Below are 15,276 nucleotides of genomic sequence, written 5' to 3'. Positions count from 1 at the left end.
GTCTAACAAACAATAACTAGAGATCACGCACACAAAACAGTCAAACCTCAGAACAAATGCTCAAGGCAGCGACAAATAGGGAGACAAAGGGGGACAACTGCTTACATCAAATCACAGTGCCCTCAAGTGACTCTCTGCTGCTGATTTTTAACTGCTGAGGCAGGATTGGGCAGTTGAACTGGAGCAGGGCGACCCAATCACAGCGCAGGAGAGCAGGCAGACCGAGGCAGGTAGATAAATGGGTAGACAAAGACCAGGCAGGAACCAGAGACACCAATCAGGAGCAAGGGCTGGCACACGCCATCTGCATACTAGAACATGATGACAGACACCGGGGCAGGGCATAACAGCCAAGGGCCGTGAGACCCCCCCCCCAAAACAGAAACTAGCAAGTTTGTTGACACTAACCAAAATATGACATGCACACAAAATACTTACGCTCTGGACAGGGCATCTGCAAACATGTTTTCAGACCCTTTCTTATGCTGTATATCTAAGGGGAAACCTTGCACCAGGAGAGCCCACCGCATTAGACGCTGATTATGAGTATACATGCACGACAAAAACACAAGTGGGATATGAGCGGTGTAGAAGAGAACTGGCAAAGGACAGGACCCAACATATACCTTGAAGTGTTGCAGCGCGAGTAGCAGAGCGAGGTATTCTTTTTCAATGGTGGAATAGTTAGTTTGGTATTGATTGAACTTGCGCGAATAATAGCTGACAGGGTGATCTATTCCTTACGCATCTTCCTGGAGCAGCACAGCACTGGCCCCAACAGCGCTGGCGTCAACTTCTAGTTTAAAAAGTCGAGAGAGATCAGGAGCGGTGAGGACAGGAGCATGGCAGGGGGGCGACATAACACTGTCAAACGCATTTTGACACTCCGTCAAATTCAAAAACAGTCCATTCAAAATCGACCTTCGGGATGAGCAGAGATGTAAGAGGGTAAACGACTGTGGAGAAATTGCGACAGAAATTTCTGTAGTAACCCACCATTCCTAAAAATCTGCGCAGCTCACGCCTGGTGCTGGGAACCGGGTACCGAGTGATGGCGTCTACATTGGCATCCACAGGTTGTACCTGGCCACTTGATGTCCCAAATAGATCACTGTAGCTTTCCCAAACTCGCACTTTGCCAGATTGAGGGTGAGAGAAGCTTGGTCCAGACGTGTGAATACTTGTCTTAACACTTTCATATGTTCATCCCAAGTGGAAGTGTACACAACAAGATCATCCAAATACGCACTGCAGTTAGGGATGTCACCCAGGACCTGGTTTACTAGGCGCTGGAAGGTGGCTGGAGCATTACACAGGCCGAATGCCATGACATTGTACTGTAAGAACTGGTCGGGTGTCACAAAAGCAGATATTTCAGAAGTGCATTCGGTGAGAGGGAAATGCCAATATCCTTTCAATAAATCCAACTTACTGACGTAATTCACGTTCCCCACATTATCCACACAGTCCTCCATCCTAGGTAAAGGATATGGGTCAGGGACTGTCACAGAATTAACTTTGCGAAAATCCGTCACAAGGCGAGACAAACTATCAGATTTAGCCTCCAACAGGCCGGGGCGAGCTCCACGCGCTGGAACTGGGTTTCGCCAAACCGTGCTGTAAAAATAATCAGTTTCCTTTTTCATTAGAGCGCGTTTTACGGGGTTGATGCGGTATGGGTGCTGCTTTATGGGTTTCGCATCCTTCACATCTATGTCATGCCGTATGAGAGTGGTCCGCGTGGGAACATTACTAAGCAGACATCGGACCTCTGTCACTAAATTAACCACATCATCCTGCTGGTCGAGAGACAGGTGGTGGAGTTTTGTCGGCAAGACTTCTAACATTTCTGTGTTGGGCAGGCGAGCACTTTGCGCAGCGGGGTGAGGTGGACGTAACCTGTCCGCATTAACGGGTGCATCATCAGACTCTGGTGGGCTTCTCAGTACCGCTGATGCACGGAAAACAACTGGAGGTGACGGTTTAACAGACTCAAGTGGTGCGGTCTCTGGGGAATGGTACAGTTTTTGCATATTAATGTGACAGACCCGGGATTTACGCCGTCTGTCAGGTGTGTCAGTGACATAGTAATACTCGTTAAGACGCTTGAGGACATCATAGGGACTTGAAAACTTCGCCGAGAGAGCTGAACCTAATACAGGGAGTAAAACGAGGACTTTATCCCCGATTTGAAACTCTTGCTTCGTGGCGGTCTGATCATAGCGTTTTTTCATGCCCTTTTGAGAATGAGTCATTAGCTCAAAACAAACGTTCACGGAAATGACTGACATACTGCGCCACCGTTTTATCAGCTGACTCTGCAGGCAGCAACAGGAATCGCTCCTTTAGCGCTGTGAGCGGTCCACACGGAGTGTGACCAAAAACAAGCTCAGCAGGACTAAAACCGAGTGATTCCTGCACAGCCTCTCTGGCAGCGAACAACACAAATGGGATCCCCTTATCCCAGATCTTACCTGTGTCTAAACAATACTTACGCAGCATGGACTTTAATGTCTGATGCCACTGCTCCAACGCACCCTGAGACTCTGGATGATAAGCGCTTGACACGACGTGTTGGACATCCCAGAGGAAACGAACATTTGAAAAGAGATCTCAGTAGTGTCTCATTCATTTCTCCTAGACAACTATGAAATCTATGTGAGACCAAAGTGAGGCTGTGGCTGATTTCTCCTGTTTCTCAATTGTTTCTCCTGAGAAACAGGTGCAGAAAATTTCAACTTGTGCTCGCTGTAAGTTTCAAAGGAGATCTCATCAAGCTCTTAGTGAAGTTTCAGAATGTCTCCTCAGTGCTGGAAAGGAGCAAGGTTTAAGCGGTAAAGTCTCAAATCTCACCTATTGCTCCTAAGGAATTTTAGGAGAAACAAATGAGAAATGTTTGAGACCAAAAAAGACTACAACGAGACTGAAATGAGAACTCTCATTGAGCTCCTTTACAGCTCCATAGCCGTAAAGGAGCAAGCTTTGAGCAGTAAAATTTTCCTCTGGGATTTAATGTTTTAACCACCTCTTTAAAGAGTCGCGACTGAAAATTTGTGCCCTGATCTGTCTGAATGACTTTCGGGAGTCCGAAAGTAGAAAAAAACGTAGTTAGCGCCTTGATAACATGGTTAGTCGTTATTTGGCGTAATGGAACAGTTTCGGGAAATCTGGTTGCAGCACAAATGATGGTTAACAAATATTGATTACCAGACTTTGACTTGGGGAGAGGGCCAACACAGTCAACGATGATGCGGTCAAAGGGTTCGGTTACAGGAATAGGATGCAATGGGGCAGGTGGTATAGTCTGATTAGGTTTTCCGGTGACTTGACAGATGTGGCAACTATGACAGAAGCGAGAGACATCCTGTTTTAATCCTGGCCAGAAGAAATGTTGTAACAGGAGCCGATTTTTGTAACGCCAAGGTGTCCGGACCACTGGCTCTCATGTGCTAATGACAAGACTTGCTGTCGGTAACAAACTGAAATTACGATTTGGTTTACGGCGCTCCAGTCTGAGGTATCATCACTGGAAGGTGACCACTTACGCATTAGTATGCCTTGAGCCACAAAATAAGCTACTTTATCCCTGTTAACCTGCTCTGTGCTTAACACACTAGCAAAACACTTCTGCAATGTTGGGTCAGTCTTCTGCGCAGCACACAACCGATCATGGGTGACAGGAAAAACAGTACCGTCAGTGGTTGGAGGTTGAGGAGCAGGGGGCTTTAATGCTTCCTCCTGCAGAGCGCGAGGTGCATCAACATCCACCCATTGAATCATCTGGGCATCATCACAGTGTCATTCAGAGAAATTTCAGGACATTTTTGCGATTGTGCACAAGTGACTACACAGGTGGGATACAGACCAGAGGATGAAGTTGGCTGCTCGACTAGGTCAGGGATATCCAGCACCTCCAAGGCAGGTGTCACTTTACCATGACCAGACAATGCCTTTTATGGGCAAAGCAGGACAAACAGCAATAGGAAAGGTACCTATTATCAAAGGTGACTCTATATATATATATATATATATATATACACGATGCATTGGCCTAGGGATATAACACATTTCTATGCCACGCAATGCAATACTGTATCCACACAAGGATTGCTCTGAGAACGGTAACGCACTGGCCAAAATCACCGAATGTGAAGCACCAGTGTCACGCAAGATGGATATCTGGCTCTTGTCAGTTGACTCTCCTGTCAGGGACACATACCCTTTAAAAATGAAAGGTTTGAAGCACAGATCGGGTTTTTCAACGCCGCAGGGAGCGAGGACATGGCGATGGGTCTCTGCCTGATTAAACCACTCCCTTTAGGTGGGGCAGAACTTTCCTGGTTTTTACACTTTAGGGTCAAACAGTCTGCAATGACATGTCCAGTACGGTGACAACAATAACACTCCCTACTTTCCTTCTTGGGACTGGAGTTTTTGACAGTCAACTGAGGCTCAGCTGAAACAGCTTTGGATCTCTCACTGGCTGCAGTGGAAGATGATTTGTGGATTAACACATATTCATCAGCTAGAACCGCTGCTGAGCTGAGTGATGTCACTTTTTGTTCATTTAGATACACCACAATGCGCTCAGGTAGACAGGTCTTAAACTCTTCCAACAGAGGGAGTTCACGTAAAGATGAAAATGTATCTGCTTTACAGGCCGTACACTACTTTTCCAACAGAGTAGCTTTCTCCCAAGCGAACTCGACGTAAGTCTGGGAGATTATTTTCCTTTTTTGTCTAAACCTTTGGCGGTACGCCTCAGGAACCAACTCATAGGCTTGCAAAATGGCAACTTTTACTTTTTCGTAATTTAGACTCTGTTCAAGGGGAAGTGCAACCACTATCTCTTGAGCTTTTCCCTGCAGTCTACATTGAATTAAAAGAGTCCAAACTTCATGCGGCCACCGTAACGCCTTAGCAATAAGTTCAGAAGCTGCAAAGTATGAATCAACCTCACTTTCCCGAAATGTTGGCACTAAGGATACATGCTTAGTGATGCCAAATACCAGTGGATGACCGGGGAGAAGATGGAGGCGCCGCTTCACGAACAGCAGGTGCGACCTGAGCCTGAGATTGTAACTCGAGCTGACGCAACCGTATGTCTTTGTCGGCTTCAATCTCTAACTTTCTAATTTCCAGCTGTCTGTCTTGAGCTTCCTTCCCTTCCTGGGCTTCGATCTTTAGGCGGGCGAGGCGTACCTTTAGCCGCGCTTCATCGCGAGAGCTAGAACTACCACTGAGGGTAAGAGCATCGAAACGGGGAAGCGTGAACGGAGTTTTCACCCGTGCACCTTCATCATCACTTCCTCCAGCCTCAAGAGAAGGTGGTACTTGTCCCACCTTAAGGCTACCCACACTGATTAGGCGCCATCACCAAGCTCAGCTGACACAGGTAACGCAAAAGAGCTGTCGGATAGGCTGTTTACATCCAGCTTCACCAGCTGATCCACTACACGAGCTATAAGCTCCTTTTTAACAATTTGCTTCGGGAGGTCGAGGTTATAATGATTCGCAATTTGCACCAAATCACACTTACGACATTTATCAATTTAATCCAGAGAGGGATCAACCACAAAACTCTCTAAACTGAAACTATATCTGGTCTCAGTCCCCCTCGTCCCCTTTTCCCACCGACCACCTTAATTGTGAGGGACTCCATCATCAGGCAAGTCCACTTCTTCAATATAGTCACTCACTGCCTCCCCGGATCTACTGTGCCTGTTATCTTAACACACAGTCTCAACTCCCGGAACTTTTGTGCTCCCTGCCCTCCACGGTCACTAAAATTATTGTCCATGTCGGATGTAATGACACTGCTCGTAAGCAGTCCGAGCTGACCAACGCCGATTTTAGAGACCTCTTCAGCTTCCTGCGCACCACAGGTAAATCGGTTTTCATATCCAGCCCGATTCCAACATTGGCTCGTGGAGCTGAGCGGTTCAGCCGAGTCCTCAGTCTCCACACCTGGCTGTATTCTACCTGCAGAGACTTTGACTTGGCCTATATTGACAATTTTAACCTTTTCTGGAATCGCCATTCTTTCTACAAGCCCAACGGAGTACACCCAAACCAGCTGGGCAGTAGGATGTTAGCCGCTAATCTGCAACATGCTGTACAGCATACTGTACAAACTGCCACTACATGCGCTGCACATCACTGACGGTTGTTCACACCACACACCCCCTTCAAGACTTCTTCCTCCCCGCCCCCTGTGGCTGCTCAAACTCCTCTTTTACTCACCACTGCCCCCTCATGGGCCCCAAATGCCAATTTGTTATCTCCTATTTCAACCAACTGCACCCCTCATTCTTACCCCCTCAGCACACCAAAACAAATTGGCCTTTTTAATGCACGGTCACCTTCCTACAAGTCTTTTAGATCCTGCCAAATACGCAGGAGATCTGACCCTCGCTATCTAGTGAAAATTAAAACTCAATCAATCCCTGTCTGCCCAAACTCTGAATGAATAAAGTTAGCACTTCTGAATATCAGATCCCTCTCTAGTAAGAGCTTTTATATTAACGATTTTATTTCCCAACATAGTCTCAGTTTTTTATTCTTAACTGAATGTTGGCTCTCTTCAACTGCTTCTGCCATATTATTGGAATCATCTCCCCCAAATTATGGCTTTCTATACTCCAGTCGACAAGATAAAAGAGTAAAAATTCAGGGTGGAAACCATTTTTCAAGATGGCTGCCATACCTGTCCTATGTTCATTGCCACTGTCTCCAAATAGTGATACAGAAAATATGCCACAAATACTCTGTTAAGGCCACTTTTTGGAAAAATTCGATGACCAATAAAAAGTTAAAGATCGAGACTTTTTCCAAGATGGCCGTCATTTTGGTAGTATGTACACTGATGCACACATGCATGTTAGCAAAAATACTCTAACATTTTTAGACACTAGAAAAAGGCAATCGCAAAAATTGAAGATTCATTTTTCAAGGTGAGTGTTGCTTTAATAGTATACTCTGTTGGGACTGAGTTAAAAGGAAGGATTGAAAAAAAAAAACACAAGTTCTATTCACATTTCTACCAGCTCAAAGGCCTTGTGGTTAGAGTGTCCAACCTGAGATTGAGAGGTTGTGCCCTGCCGAGTCATAATAAAGACTGTTAAGAAATGGTAGCCAATGCCTCCCTGTTTGACAGTCAGCAAGTGTTGTATTGGGGGCAACATATCCAGGAAGATGAACATATACATCACGGTCCAGAATCAGGAAATCGGCTCTCGGCCCACCACAAGGCTACTTACTTTTTTATTAATATTTAGCAATTGCACAGTTCTGTGCAAGTGAAACTCAATCTAAAACATTTGCATCTTCCACGGCACTCTGATTTGCAGCCACACTTGGCTAGTTGTTCACAATTTTGTGCAACTGGTGCATTTGCTGTCCAGAAGACCAGTTCAGAAAGAGCCATAGGAAAGATGGCTGGTTGAACCGTTTCACTTTGTGACTCTTTCTCAAGCCTTCTGGGGTGGAGTTTCTCTCTGTTGTAAAGATGAATGAGACACAAATGATAGTATTTCAGCTCCTGTGCAATGGCATCAGCACCACTTAGTTGAGCCAATAATTTACCATCGTTCAGTATTTGTGCACATTCATGTAGTCTGTCATTCAGGTGCATTGTCATTACCTGACGTAGGTCAGATTCAGGAGATATGTTATCACAAAGAAAGCAAACCTGATCATCTAGACTTTTCTGCATCATGGTTCTGCGACGCTTTGTTCGGCCTTCATCTGTCTCACTACATTGAGCATTGGATTGTTGCTTCTGGGCACGAAGTAACTTTGTGCTGTTGAACCGAAGTTGACAATTGAAGTGATACTTCGCTTTGTTCCTTCTCAAAGTAGCTTCTATACCACCACCTTCATCCAGTGGTTCCAGGTCCAGGGCCATTGGCATTTTGTTGATCTTGTGAAAGAGTGGAATGTTGGTGGCCAGGCACGTAAACACATAAGGCGGAAGGGGTGCTTGAGCCCCTGCCCTTTTTTACCTAGTATTAAAAAGTGCCCTTTTGTGTCTTTTTTTAATGCATAAATAAATTCCCGTTGATCAAAGGGATGTGAAAAAAATGGCGGTATAAAAACTCCACGTTTATCTACCGTACGCATTTCGTACGTAATATGGTGTTGTGTGTTGAGCCTATAAAGCCACTTCTCTGTCCACTGCAGCTCCACTCTGTCTCTCACAGAGGAGAGAGACAGAGAGAGAGAGAGAGAGAAGGCTGCCTCATGAGAACTCCACCACACAGGTAGATGAGATGTAACAGTTGAGCGACTTGAACCTTTGTGAGTTATAAATCCATTAACATAACTTCCTTGTGGGGGCTAACAAGTCGCCTTCCACTTATTCAACGTGCTTAAATATAAGTCATATTTCAGAAGAGCGCCCATTTGTGTTTGTTAAGCTAACTGCTTGTTAATGAGAGTTAAGAATAATCTGACAGCTGTCTGTGTCGGCTGTTTATCTTGCCACAAATCTTCAGCTTCTTACAGATATTGAGTTTACTGTGACTTTGCTGTTATAAACATTGTTGTTCCTACAAACAGCCACAGTAGCAGTAACAGTAGTCATTTCTTGGTTTTGTCACATTTTTAGATGTGTAGCCTGTATTTCTAGTTTGCACTTACCCTCTAATGAATAGCCTAATAATAAACCAGTGTTTCATTGCTTTTTAAGAATTGCAGCTGAATTGCATGTCTTCCAAACCTCAGTATTATGATAATGTGAATAAACTCATGTTGACAATAACTTGTTGACACAAAAGAAATGGCAATTGCATATCACTCACGGCTACACAGGATACACACCTAAGTAGTTCGATTTCTATATGTACTTTGTTTATTGATTTTACATTAATTCATCTACATATTGTGTTATTAAGGCCTGAAAAAAAATGTGGTGCGTGCGCACACGTACTGCCCTTTTCTGTCTTTGAGCCCCTGCCCCTCTATAATCATGTGCACATCCCTGTTGGTGGCAATCATTTCATAGCCATCATGTTGAGAAACATGATGGGTAGGTGGTGATTGGAGGGGTTCCTTTGTGTCTGTCTGACAAAGACAAGATTTCATCCAATCAGTTGGCCTCTTGGCTGACATGGGATTTTCATTTGCCATTTTGGGGGTTTGTTGTCTGATTAGGGCCGAGGGGTTATCCTTTTACCACCTCAATCATAAACATAGTACACATTCAGGTATGGGATACAACTAGGTTTGGGTCACCTACACCTAGCCCGATCATTCATCCAGTGCCATTTAAGTCCTGTGTGATCTGTACACCTTCCAGGTAAGCATACATGAACAAGTTATGTCTTGCCCCGTTAACCCTTGGCTCGGCTCTCCCGCATTGGCACAACCTGTCAATTCAGGTGCGGCAATCTAACTTCATCTATTACTAGCTAATTGATGAGGGGCTGTTAGACAGCATTTGGGACACTAAACCTAGCTATACTATTACTACTAGTCAAGAACTACAGTGTAAGTAAAACTAGATCAGCTGACCCCATGCTGAATTCCACAGCAGTGAAGTCACCAGTGTGCCCTGGTTGTGTAATGACGTTCACTCTATTAAACAAAAGCTTCCTTAACACATTAAATTGAGCTCTGACAGAAATGGTGGCCATCTTGATAATGGTCGCCATCTTGAATTTTTAAGTGGCACACACCTTTTTCCATGAGAATGTTCCTTGAAGAATATTTGTACCAAATTTGATGATAGCATCATCATTTGAAAAATTGATGTAAGGATTCAAGAGAAATGGCGGCCATCTTGAAAAATGGTTGTTATCTTGAATTTTTGAGGGACAGTCACCGTTTTCCAAAAAAACATTCTTAAGAGAGTATTTTCACAAAATGTTATGCCTACATCACTGTCTGAACAATTGACATAATGAGCATTTGACAGAAATGTTGAATTTTTGGGTGGCCAACACCTTTTTCCCAAAAAGTGACCCTTGGAGAGTATATGCGCCAAATTTCATGCTTGTATACCAATTTGAACGATTCTCTTGAAATATGCCATTAAGCTGCCGCACTATAATGCAAACAAAAGAGACTGACTGAAACGTCAGTATGCGTTGGAAAGGCGGAAATATTTTTTCACATTCCATATTTAGACTATGGCAGGGCAAATTAGACTATGGCGGGCAGTCTCGTCAATGTATGGGAAACACTGCTCTGAATCGATTCTGGCAAGCAGCGGCCCCCTACCACCCGCTGTCCCTCGCCGGACTCCTCTCGGTCCCCACCTCCAGCAGCTGGAAGCGTCTCGCCCACAACCTCGCCTGCGAGGGTCGGAGGGTAAAACACCGTCGGAGCTGCGGAGGCGGGTAGCCAATATGTGACGCACCACTTTTTTCGGAGACTGTAAAGTCCCAGCGCAGTCTCACCCTGGCCTCACCCTGACCCTGGCTGCTGCACTCTCCTCCGGGTAGAAAGAGGGGTACAGACAGGATGTGCGCGCATCTAAAATTTCTGGTACTGCCATCGCAGTGCAGGAAAGGTTTCGCACGCCGGCAAGTAGTGATGGGAACGAGACCGCATATGTCGAGTTCGAGTCAAGACCGAGTCTTTAAAGGGTCAAGACCGAGTCGAGACCAAGACCATAAGTTTTTAAATGCAGCCGAGACCGAGTCAAGACCGAGTCTTTAAAGGGTCAAGACTGAGTCGAGACCAAGACCATAGGTTTTTAAATGCAGCCGAGACCGAGTCAAGACCGAGTCTTTGAGGTGGCAAGACCAAGTCAAGACCGAGTCTTTAGGGAGTCGAGACCGCATCGAGACCGATCAAAAAGAGCAGATTTGTTTTTCTTTGCTAGTTCACTGTTCAACCCACTCCAGAAGAATAACGTTAACTGCTGTGTGCAGTGTGTGCGTGTGTGACGTTTGGGCAAACATTGTATCAATATCTTTCAAAATCGTTGCTGCGCAAATACTGCAAATACGAATATTTGCAGTGATGTTGATAGGTTTTCAATGTAGTGAGTCCCCGGGACCCACAGGTGGTGAGTTGAGTGGGTCCCTGGGAAATTCAATGGGTCCCGACTCCCCAGTTAAAAAAATGTATTTCTTTCTTATATTATTCTATTTCTTCAATTTTATTGAGTGTTAAACTCCTTTGATGGTGGTATGATATGGTTATAATAAACGGATATATTCATGTATGTTCAAAATGTATCTGAAATTAAACAAATAAAATTCCAAATCTGAAAAGTTTATTGTAAAACAACTGTCACAGTGGCATGACATATGACATTCAAATCAAACAGCATTTTTGTAGCAACATAAATAGCACCAAAATAAATTACTAAAATTCAAATAGTCTGCTGACCTGCAATAGGTTTTATCTTTTTCTTTGGTGGCATTTTTGCGTTCTCCTTTTCCTGCTTACTCCTAAGGTCTTACTTAAAATGGTGGCTGCCATTCAATGTAGTTTTCATCACCACCACCGGATTATGTTTTATTTATTACAGCACGTCCCCTAAACGTTAAAACGTAATCGACACGAATGAGCAAAAGAACGATGAACAATTTTGGGTCGGGGGGTGATGATAAATGACACTTAAATCTGTGTCTATAATAACCCCACCCTGACATATAAATGTCACATCTGTCTTGATTCATTTAATTAAAATATAATATAATATTTATAAAAGAAGCGTACTGCAACTGTACTTTTTTTTTACCATTAAATGTTATTTTATACATTATCATATTTTATAATGTTCTGTCATGGACTATGTCACTTCACTGCTAACAGAAAAGACAGCAGCTCACTGCCAGTTGCAGCTTCTTATCTTGATCTGCAGTCTTTGTTAATTTTTTGTCATGATTGTTATTATTAGTACTTAGATTATCAAAAATCACAGTTACATGTCAGGATGTGGTTATTATAGACAGATTAAATATTTAACTGTCATATGTCATCACAGTAACAGCGTTACATACATTAGCAGCTGTAAACACATAAAAACATTATAAAACACATCATGTGGTTTGGTGTCGACCTGTATACTGAACGTATCAGGAGTAATTAACATTTATAATGATCAGAGAACATTACAGACATTGTTTTTGGTTGCTCTACGTTTCCAGAGAATTCACAGAGAAACTGGAGAAGTTTGTGACATTTTCATCCTGGATTATTTGTGAGGAGGGAATCAAACGCCTGTCCCAAACAAACGCCTGGTCTGTTAAGTGGTTGAAACAAATACATGCCCGGGTATTATTTGGTATTTTACGGCAGATCCCGCCTCATCAGCACGAGCTGAACAATAAATCTAACACAGCAAGAGAGGCGGGACTTAAGGCAGAACAGCCAATCATCAGCCGGTCAGTCCCAAAGCCGGTGTCAAGTTTGAAGCAGCAACAGTAGAGAGGAGGCAGCTGCAGCGAGCGCAGACACAGAGGGGCCGGAGAAAGTGACTCCGGCCGCAGTGAGGCGTTTGTGCAAAAATGCAGGAAAAAGTGTTGGTGTTGAAACACACACATCCCCCACGGGTGCGACGCCCCTGGTTGAAAGGAAATCAGCGGTGACGGGCTAGTTGTTTTGGTAGCGGCTAAATTAGCATGTCGCGATACTTTGTACAGGGGATCACGTCTGCGCCGAGTAGATGCGCAGAGGGTTGAAACAGCGCTTGTCCGGTCTGCTAACAACAAGGTTTCTTTTGCCAGTTACTGTGATTAAACACAAGTTGTTTGATGTACACAATGTATCGTTTTTAATGGGAAAAATGAGGTGCGTCCCCGGGACGCATGGATAGTAAGTTTAGTGCGTCCTTTCAGATTTTGGTCTCGGTCTAAAATTACGAGTCCCCCTCCTTCCAATGAAGGACGAGACCGAGTCAAGACCGAGTATTTTTGCTTTGGAGTCCGAGACGAGACCGAGTATTTTTGCTTTGGAGTCCGAGACGAGACCGAGTAAGCAAAAAATGGTCTCGAGACCGGTCTCGAGTCCAAGACCGGACTCGAGTACTACAACACTACCGGCAAGTATTACAGCTGTGATACAGTACTTGCATGGGTGGTTGGTGTCAGGCCTGGGTGGCCAATAGGGTGGCCAGGATTCAGCGTGAGGTGGCCACGCCCCCCCACCCCTCCGCAATTGGCAGCACAGGAACAGGTGTCAGCTAGGCTACCAAATGGAACCATTAGGTAGGTCTCAGCTTGGACTGGTGAACAAGGAGCAGGACTGCTGACTCCGAACCAGACAGGGTGAGTTGCAGGTGTGGGGGGCTGAGCAGCTGAGAATGCCAATGACGTTGGAAGACATGATGATCACTGCTTCTCCTATGGCCTCCATGAACCCTGTGAAACTGGCAAGCTGACTTCCCTTGGCAGCCACTCAGCTACATGGAAGCTCCTATGTTGTTTCATGGAATAAGATTGGACTGCCAAATAGTGGGCAGCCAGCAGGCTTACAAGCCCAAGCACTATCGACCGGAGGGTGCAGGCTTAAAACTGAAAAACTTGTTAAACCAGAAAACAATTCAAGTAATCAGTTACTGATTTATTACAGGAAGACAAGGCTTCAGAAAAAGAAAGCGGGGGGGCAGGTATTGACACATCCCCCTTTGTTACATGACATTATATGGTAACTACAGTATATGCAGGCTCTGATTACTTATTGATTAGCAACTATGTATTGCATTTACAATAGTTCTTTTATAAGAAACCAGAGGGAACAGGATATTTAGGGGGCCAAGCCCGAGGGGCCGAGGGAACGCGTATGCAAGCATACGCGTTTCCTAGGACCAGCGGTGCTAGGAACCCTATTGTAATTGTAAATATTTTTAATTTTTTTTTCCTCCGGCTAAAAGTGGTGCTGCAGGCTAAACCGTGCAAGGGAAGGGCGGTGCAATTTGGAGGGTTGGTCCAGACTTCTGCGAATATCTCAGACACAAAAAACTACATATATCCGCCTGCAGGGAGCGCTATAACCTAGGCCAACACATTTTCGCCTATAACTCCCAAACCGTATGTAGTATATTCAAAAACCTTGTATCCTCAGATTCCCTGAGTGGAGCTGAATCACTTTGCGATTGGCCACGCCCATGTTGAAGCCAATCTTGACTTCCCCAGATTGGTTGATGCGAGAGAAGAGTCTGACACCGGATTGTGAACAAGCTGCAGTATTTTATTTAACAAAGATCTTTGGAGAACACCACACATAAAAGATATGCATTCGAGCGCCCTGTGTTCTGAGTTCGGTCCGCTGTGACTCTGGGTTTCATTCTACGCGCTCCTCCTCTTGGGCGATCCCCTGAGCTCTTACCATTGGATAGTTTTACTCCTTCCCTCTCTGTGATTGGCTACGTTCGTCTCTGGGGTATGTCACTCACTTTTGGAGCTTGTCCTGCTTTCACCCCAAACTGGATCGCTCCGCTTTGCTTCAGAGCTATCTCTTCTAACCAGTTCCTATTCTGTATCTTTAGCCTTCAAGGACGCTCTCTTGTTTTTCTGCATAAGTGACAGGTTTATACACCTGCAACATTATGTCTGAAGATATCTACTGTTCCTGGAACTGTGCGTTCTTCACCCTGAGTCATCCCCTGCGTCCCGTGTCTCATGAACACAGTGTACATTCCCATTCCACTGAATTTCTTCAGTCCACACATTATATTTCATCCTCATAGAAATGGCTCAATATCAATCAAAACAGAGTGAAGCTCCTTTCACATGTAGTTGTGATAAACCCCTAATTAGCACATTTACATCATTCAGTAAATATAGCGATTTTCCACAATTCCCCCTTTTGATCTCTTTACAGAGATCACTCAAAACCCAATCCATCCTGCCGGCCTGAGGACGGAAAAGACCACTCCACTCACAGTTTCTTCAACACATATGGGCCTCTTCCTTCCTCACGCCGCCACCCCTTAAAGTCATCATCCTCCCCAGCTTCTACCAAGGCCGCTGCCTCCTCGACTACACCGAGGAGTGGCATCTGATACATAGGATGATCCCCCCTTTTTCTCTCTATAGTGGTAGTAATGAAACGCACACATAGAGACCTTATACATGGCACACAGCAACATCCGCATGTAACTAAAATAGCGACGAATACGGCGACCGACATCAACACTGACATGATCAAATTTTGCCATTTCCCAAATGTGTCTCCCATCCAATCTGTGATCGGGTTAGAAACCCCTGAGTTCTCATGCATTTCACGAGATAGAGTTCGCAGCCCGTTTAGTGCCCTGGTGACCTTACCGTCCGGCACGGTGTTGTTTGGGATGTATGTACAGCACAAATCGCCGAACAT

This window comes from Sparus aurata, chromosome 21, assembly GCF_900880675.1.
Source record: "Sparus aurata chromosome 21, fSpaAur1.1, whole genome shotgun sequence".
In the NCBI taxonomy this organism is placed as follows: domain Eukaryota; kingdom Metazoa; phylum Chordata; class Actinopteri; order Spariformes; family Sparidae; genus Sparus; species Sparus aurata.
This window is presented reverse-complemented; position numbering follows the sequence as displayed.